Source organism: Acipenser ruthenus, chromosome 18 (genome assembly GCF_902713425.1).
Source record: "Acipenser ruthenus chromosome 18, fAciRut3.2 maternal haplotype, whole genome shotgun sequence".
Classification (NCBI taxonomy): Eukaryota; Metazoa; Chordata; class Actinopteri; order Acipenseriformes; family Acipenseridae; genus Acipenser; species Acipenser ruthenus.
Genome location: NC_081206.1, coordinates 22,818,026 through 22,825,106, shown reverse-complemented (window position 1 = coordinate 22,825,106; position 7,081 = coordinate 22,818,026).

Below are 7,081 nucleotides of genomic sequence, written 5' to 3'. Positions count from 1 at the left end.
TATTTGTATTTGCAATTTTCCTTCATTAAAAAGTCTAAATAAAAATGTATCAAACAGGATTTCCCAAGGCTGAAAATCCCAAGACTATTTGTATGAACTCTTATGTAGCTTAAATACAATATTTCACAACTGTAAGTCTTTCATTTAATAAAATTAACAAAGGTGTACAGGGGATGTTGTCAGTACCTTTCCTCGGAAGCAGCAAAATCTTCAAATAATATGTGTGCAGTGTGTAAAACAAAGTGCCCAATTCACTTTATTAAAATATCCAATAATAATTGATTTAAAGGCTATAAAATGTGTTCATTAGAGGGTTATACTCAAGAAATATTGAAAGTATACCTAAAACTGTCACTTTTATTGTGAATGAACAGGATAATATAATTTAAAAAGAGTGTGATTATATTCAAGATTTGTCCTGCAGCATTATCTGATAGCTCGTAAAGTGGTGAAATTTAATATGATGCTTTCAGTCAGTTTAATTGAAATTTAATTGCCACTTTGGGCAGAAGGTTTAGATCTGATCAATAAAATATTAAAGATTTGGTGCTTTCACTTGGAACTGAGTCATATATTCCCCCCCACCCAGCCCCCCAGATTCACCGCCAACACCCTTTGGAATGAAGGTGGTCTTCAAAGTAGTGCTCTATGAAAATAACTGTTTATTAGCTATTTGCCAATCTAATATGACTCTCTTATAAGAATGTTTCAATGCAGAGTAGATAAATAATGGATGTAGAAAGACTAGAGATTTCATTAATTACTGTGGAGAGAGAGCCGGTCACCTTCAGATCTATGAGGAACGCATTAATGTGGAAGAGCTATAAATATTTTGAAATGTCACACCTCAAGAAGATAGAGTAAAGCCAGGGCTCAGCTGTAAATCACACACTGAGAAAGACCATGAAAGAAAAGATGGCTCTCTGGTATTTTAGAAATAATTACTAATACAAAAAGGGTAATGAATGAACCTATAAATTACATTAAAAAGGACCATTAGCAGAGGATTAGTTTATAAAACTGTATCTTGGTCTTTAGAAATTACCCATACTGAATATTGCCATCTTTCACTGGCCGTAACTCATGGAAATAAAAAACATGTATATATAAAAATAATAAAATACCTGATTAATGACAAATTAATTGATTTGCTGCGTTACCATTTTTAAAACTACAGCAAACCAATTAAAAAGTTATTTAAAGGGTTTGCATAGCTTTGTGATATATATCAAATCTATAATCTGCTCTTGGAAATGCAGATACAAGCAGCAGAGTTAAAGCTCTTCTGTAGTGTGTAAAACAGTCTGTATCACGTAATGCAGTTTATTCACACAGACTGTTCTGTCTGACAATACATTCTATTTTCTTGAGTTTAAATACTTTAGTATTTACTCTATTTACTATAACTGACTGGTATTACTTTTAACACAAGCTGAGTATATTTATTTTAGAATAAATATAAATATAATACAAGTCTGTAAAGCCAAATTTTATTCCGATATCAAACTGAGAATGTCGCTGGTTTCATCTGCTGTCTAGAATCCAATATTAAACTGGTCAAAAACTGCCTATATGCATCATTTCTTCATGTAGCTCTAATGTTTCCTTCACAGTAAAACTGAATTAGCTGCCCTCTACTCTGTAGCTCAAAGTTTAACACTTGTCTCTTAGCATTGGTCTGCTATCCTCACTCAATTTAAATCGGTATCAAAAGTATCAAAAGCAATGCGATGGATACAAAGACAGCTTTAGTAGAATTGTAATTAATGTAAAAGGCTGGATTTGTTCTATTAATGTGAATTTACATCTTAAAAGGTTAGTATGACCAAGAGTAATTTTACTATACTAAAAATACATGGCATTAAATAGATAATTCCAATATTCATCTAATGTAATCCTTAAACTTTGTTTGCAGCCATTAGAATGCTGAATTGAAACACTACTTATTTTTAGCTGTAAAAAGGCATATTAATTTAACATTGGCATGATATTTATTTATTATTGTTCCATACTTAAAGTTTCAGAATCTGAAAAGTATTTTCTTTACAATACCTACGATTCCAGTAGGGATTAGTGTGTCCCTTCTGCATTACAATTTAGCCCATATTGTATTATCCCTAGAAATCTTAATCTAAAACGGAAACAGTTCTCTGATTCACACACCGTTATTCATTTCATTGCATTTTGACTTAACTGACTTAGTTGTGGTGCAGAAATGGGCTGAACAAGATTAATCCCTTTTCTTTTCAGTCTATTTGGAATTGCTCTTCTCTTAACATATTCTGAACTTTTTGGGGTCTACTGAATTAATCTGAACAGTTTATATAATTAAAATGGTTTTACATTAAACATATTACTATTAAAAGACCAATATAAAATAAAGTGACTCTAGCACACTGTTTAAAATGCTGTTTTTTCATAACTTTGGTACACAACATGACCAATTTAAATATCTAGACAGCATTCATATCAAATGAATATACCTCTTTTGTGTATCTACAACCTTATCTCACCAGATATATGTGTGGCAGGATTCTCAAGCAAAAAGCATTCAGCTTGTTTTCCCATCTTATCCCAAAGCATATTATTCATTCTTTATATCAAACAACTGGTGGTAGAGGATACTGTAATCACATGGTTCAGATAGTCATCTAAACTTAAAAAAAGGAAAAGTTAATTACCTTCACAAAAACAATGCATTCTGTGAAAAAAGAAAACTCTTTCTCTCTCTGGAGTGAACGTGACTTTTGACCCATGTTGCAACTTTTATAGGGATGAAAAACCCAATCACTCAACCACCCTGGTTTGAAAACCAATTAGGAACATTCTGCACCAAGAAAGAAGAATGGGTTGAAACATTCCATTAGAATTTCTGTTAAACAGATGGCTTTATCAAGCATAAATCTGACCCCAAAAACAATAGCATCCATAATTCATTAATGGCAACTAGACTGGGGATCTAGTTTTAGCAAGAACTAACCCTTGAAATGACACCTATAGCAGATGCATTTACTCAATAAGGTGTCTTTATTTAATATTTTTGCTGCACACTGAAAACACAAGGTTTATTTTCACTCTAAAAGGAAATGGGTTTATAGAGCTCTAACAGACTTGCACATTTACAAGCTTCTGACCCTAACAGAAAATAAGCTGGTTTTAAGAGCCTGCCGCTTTTTATACAGACCAAACCCTTCACACATAATTAGAACCAAATTCAATATAACAAGTACAAATTATTATTTTAACGTTTGAAAACAACACCCGAGTGAATATCTGGCACAAACCAATTTAGATATCTCTGATATAATGCAATTTCAAATCATAGAAATCGAACATTCCTAACAAGAAAGGTAAAGATTCCACATTAAGAAATTCTCACCAATTTCAAATGAAGACACTTTCCAGTGCTTTGTTTTGTAAAAACCCTGCAGCTGGATTGAAATAAATATGTTTCTGATCAGCTTGGGGTTTTAGGAAGAGGCATTTCAGTTAATAAGAATACCCTTAGGGTTGCCAGAGAAGCTATGCCACAAGATTAGGTTCCTATATATACATTGATGTTATGACAACAACAATAAGATGTAAGATATTTTTTTTCTATTTTCATTCATTATCATCTTTAAAAACTGAATTGAAACATAGACATTAAAACTAAGAAGTGCAATTAGACCAATTTATTTTAAGGTTCAAATTATAAAACATCTGTAAAGGCTTTGGATTATTAACAAGGAATAAGATACAATAATATGCACTATAGGCTGGGCATTCACCTTCACTACAAGTAAGTACGCATGCACGCACGCACGCAGCTAACTCCCTCCACCAGACAAAGGATTTCTCCTTCCTTATATACATGTGGCCATTCTCCAATTACCATGCAAATATCTAATTGGAGAATGGCCACACCTGTGATTGTTGGCATGGACAGATTTAATCCCATCCCTGCCAAATTTACATTCCCCCATACATTATTTACAGCAGCAGGGCTTCTGCCCTGCCACACTATGTACATACCATCTACAGTTTTAGATGGTGTGTAATCCCTAAACAAAAATTTTACCATAGTTTTAAGGACACATTGTTGAAGCTTCTTAACACATTGTATTGCTTTAGTCTATTGTTAATATTAACACAAAGGGCTAATTGTTTATAACAATTTTTAGAGCACATTTATAGATCCCTTAACTAAAGTTTTAACCAAAAATGTGCATGTGAAAAGTTATACTTGTTACATGAATTGACAATGACACTTTTCTTTTTTCTTTTCACTTTAACCACTCATTTTCAGTGGTAAAACTATAAGAAAGTCAAGTCTCAAAGAAAGTGTGTTCTCAAAAGGTGCCACCATCACTGCACTGGGAATATATGGCACAGAGCAGGTATATATAAGACCCTTTTGGCTGGAATGGCAGTCCTCTTTATCATCTTCAAAGTAAGCATTCACAGTATTACAAAGACACCAATGCTTTAAATACCTGTGTAGGGACACTGTCCAGAAAGTGAGAAATAGATCAACATCCATTTGTGACTTATTGGATATCTGTCAAACATGATGACAGTAGAAAGGTAATGGCTGTACTCTGTTTGTTGTACCTTTGCTTTTCTGATCTTTTTGAACAGTTTCTATTTGTGATGAATACTGTATACTGTGATGTTTGTCATTATGTACCCTTCAGTTAAAATGACTGCTTGAAGTGGATGGTATGTTTTACAACTGCATATTGTATTTAAAACAGTAATGTAACTGAAAAAACCAACACAGAAGAGGCTTGATTATCAAGAATACACTGATTTACAGCTGCAGTTTCTCAAACAGTCTCACACGTGGAAAATGAGAACTTTATTTAACCTAATGTAGTATCCAACATCATGTTTTAAAATGGAAATACATGTTTCTTTCAAAACTGCATAATTGAGATCTATGTAGCTAATGAAAGTGCATAACAGATAAGACTGATATATTTTTAAATTTTATTTTTCTGCTATAATCAATTTAAGAGGGCATTACCTTATGAAACCAAGTTGAAATGAGCCAGTTTCAAGGGGAGAGAAAGCTTGTGTCCCTACAGCTCAAACTTCCTTTGGGGAATGTGAATGAACTGGTCTGCCGACAGCTTTCTGGTGATGCAGATTGCATAGAAGTCTAAACTACTGAATGGAAGAATGTGATAAACAGAAACAACAGTTTAAATTGCACCTAAAATAGGTTGGCTAATATGTGCGTCATCTGCATCTTGATCATCTCACCAATGAAATGGAAAAGGACAGTAATTGCTGTTGCTGTAAGTTACTGTAGCTTCACCATGGTTTTCAGTGGCTGTCTGTGGCGTGTGTTTTCTACATTTCTATACTAGTTTGAATCTCACGCTAACAGATAGGCTTAGTTTCCATTAAGGACCTCCCAGAGTCACAATATTTGCCTTTTCATAAATGACTTTTGCTCATTAAATGCCATCTTCAAAAAGTTTAAGCTTATCACAGATATGGTTATATACGTAGAAATGCAAGCATAAAGATATCTTTTGACATTGAAATTGGCAGCATATACAATGCAATGCTTTTCTTTATGTAGTTCTCACATAGCCAAAAAGGTCAAATTTTGAACATCCTCTGTCAGGCTTAGACAGAAAGGCTTCTGTATACATTTCTAGCATATACTGTTTTTAAGAAGTTTTTCTCTTTATTGAACTCTATATCAGTGTTAGAATAAAATTTAAAAAAGAGAGATTTTGGGGTAGGTTTACTAAAGTGTTGCACCTGTTGGAAGTCTTGGGTGAAATGTACAAAACAAGCGCAATGGTATTTGCGACTTTTTAGGGAATGCTTTGCGGCAGCAGTTTTTCTTTGTAGTTCCACCTCAAATTAATATGTAGTTATGGGCGTTCCTTCATAAATTCGCAAAAAGGGGGTGGAGATAGTGCAAATCAGGGTTCTCAAATATTATAATGAGATGTACGAAAGCAGCAGACAATTGCGACGCTTACAATGGCATCAATTTTTTAAGCACTTTTAAAAGCGTGTTTTAAACAGTCGCAATTGATGCTGCCATTTCCCAGTCCGGCTTTTCTCGTGCGTTGCCAGTTGTGCTCAATGCATTTTTGAGGCGAACAGCGAAATACCTCTTAATGTCAAACATATCCTGTTTAGCGAGGGGCTACTGTATGATTATGAAAAGCTTTTTGATAGAAACACATTTTTTATTTGAGGGTGAAGGTAGGGGCTCCACTATAAATAGATTTGAATGGGATTAAACTGCTTTTGATATATATATATATATATATATATATATATATATATATATATATATATATATATATATATGTATATATATACATACATACATATATATATATATATATATTAACAGTATTAAAATAGGTAAAATGAAGACAGAACAGAATGCATTGTACAGATGATGTTTACATTTAACAAAAACAATGTTATCCTTCGGAAACCCTATGCAGCAGCATTCCACAACACACGACTCTCATAATGTATAATGTTAGAGATCTCACTAAGAAGACACAACAAATATCTAAATTAGTATATTTGCGGCTGTCTTCCTTAACATATTTTCTCTTAATGCATACAACAACATTTTCACTTTGTTAAGTGTCACAATGAAAATGCTGATTGAGGTATGTTTGCTCTGCGACTGACCCATCTTAGTACACCTACCCTTTAGTGTTGAGAGTTGAGAGTATTCAATACAAACCTCTTAAGTTAAGACCTCATACAGCTTCATTGTGAACAAAATGTATGATCAAATGAGCCATCCCTGTGTGGGGTTATTATAATACAGGAGTGCCTTTATGACTTTTAATTTCAATTAAGTAAAACTTGTATAATGCTGTTTCATTTGCTTAACAGTTGTTGGTTCCTGGTTGTTAGTTTGAATATATTTTTTTACGAAGTAAAAGGGGAAAACAAAATTATGATGGCTTATGTGCTGAACTAGTTTTTAACCTGCATAGTGCAAGGAAACAGATACCAGTACTGTGTTTTATTTCGAGAAGGAAGCATAATGTTGAACCCCATTCCCACACAAGTTGGGAATGGGACACACCAAAACTGCTGAATA